This window comes from Bos taurus, chromosome 20 (assembly GCF_002263795.3).
Source record: "Bos taurus isolate L1 Dominette 01449 registration number 42190680 breed Hereford chromosome 20, ARS-UCD2.0, whole genome shotgun sequence".
Lineage (NCBI taxonomy): Eukaryota > Metazoa > Chordata > Mammalia > Artiodactyla > Bovidae > Bos > Bos taurus.
The window spans coordinates 5,503,656-5,505,124 of record NC_037347.1 but is presented as its reverse complement, the minus strand read 5'-3'; the positions used below and the strand labels follow the sequence as shown (position 1 = coordinate 5,505,124).

Sequence of the window (1,469 nt, the reverse complement as noted above, 5' to 3'; positions counted from 1 at the left end):
TTTTTTTTTAATTCCACAGACATTTATTGAGCACCTGTCAAGTAGCAGGAGCAGTCCTAGGCATGGAATACAGCAGTGACTATAACCCACGGGATGCCTGCCTCTGGGAGAGGGGTGACCACAAAGAACCAGTGAACACAAGGCTGCAGATGGTGGTCAGCACGGTGGGAGGGCAGCAGGGGAGCGGCAGAGGCTTGGCCAGGAGGGCTGTTCCCCAGTTAAGGAGGAGGCCCCAATACCCAAGGGGTCTGTGGGGAGGCACTTGGGGCCTCCTCATCTGCTGCTCGGCGCCCCCTGTGCCAGCCCATTTCTGTCCAACTCGCGCAGGCCTCAGGGAGCAACCCAAGGCCATGACTTCAGCCCAAAGAAGACAGCAGTGGGAGGGGGACCCTTGTTAATCCCCAGCCCCCACCCACCTACCCCAGCAGATAGGTGGGGCTGACCTTTTAGGCCTTGGGACTTTGGTGTGCAGCTAAAGGCACTTGAAGCTGCCTCTGGGGTTTGGGGGTCCCCAGAGGTCCCGGTGATGGCATGGTGGGGGGCCTAGGCACCAGAACCCAGTCTCCCCTGCAGAGGAGGGGCAGAGCCACATCCTGGACCGCAGCAGCCTGGCTGTCAGGAGAGTCAGTAGTCACCACATTGCGAGAAGCTATGGTGTACATGGAGGGCTGGCGCCCACAGACACGGTCAACAGCGCTCCAGCTTCGGGCTCTTGTACAGGCTGTTGTACAAGAGCACGCCGAACACCTGCACACAGGCGATGCCCAGGCCCATGGCCCCGCTGATCCTCAAGTTCTCCTGGATGAGGGTCTCCAGCTTGGTGATACAGCTGCCCCCACTCTGTAGACGTTGGAGGCGTGGTCCCACCGCCCATGGCCAGCAACCATGGTCTTGCAGCAGCTCTCGGGGACCACATGTCCACCTGCCTGGCCCAAGCGGATGCACTCACTGTCCTGCCAGTCCCGCTCCCTGTCCTGCCAGGCCTGCCAGTTGTTGCTGCCACAACAGAGGAACTCCTGCTGCAACTTGTCCACGGCGCTGCTCATGCCCTCGTGGCCCGGCTGGTGGTACCCCTTGGTCATGGTGTCCTTCAGGTTCTCCTTGAGCTCTGCGTTCAGCCACTGAGAGTAGACATAGACTCTTGCAATGATCTCCAGCAGAGTTAAGAAGGATGGAGGACAGACATAGCAGATTCCTCTGTTCCTTGAAGGTGGCACAGCAGCCCAGAACCCCAGTTACAGTGACGACAGCGCCCACCACCACCAGGATGCAGGCTGTGGCCAGGCAGGTGCCCCAAGCCAGCAGCTGATGCAGTCACGCCTGAGGGCCAGCGTCCAGATGCCCACAGCCGTGAAGGCCAGACCAGCCAGCCAGAAGCAGCAGCTGCAAGTGAAGAGCAGGCACTTGAGGCAGACGGTGCCCCATGTAGTTGTCGACTTCTCCCCGAACTCGCCCATCCTGGAGCCGGG

At 60.4% G+C, this 1,469-nt stretch overlaps 1 pseudogene; it reads right to left on the bottom strand.

Moving 5' to 3' along the window:
- Window positions 1–687: 687 nt before the first annotated feature.
- On the bottom strand, window positions 688–1,469 carry LOC783392 (CD151 antigen-like; annotated as a pseudogene).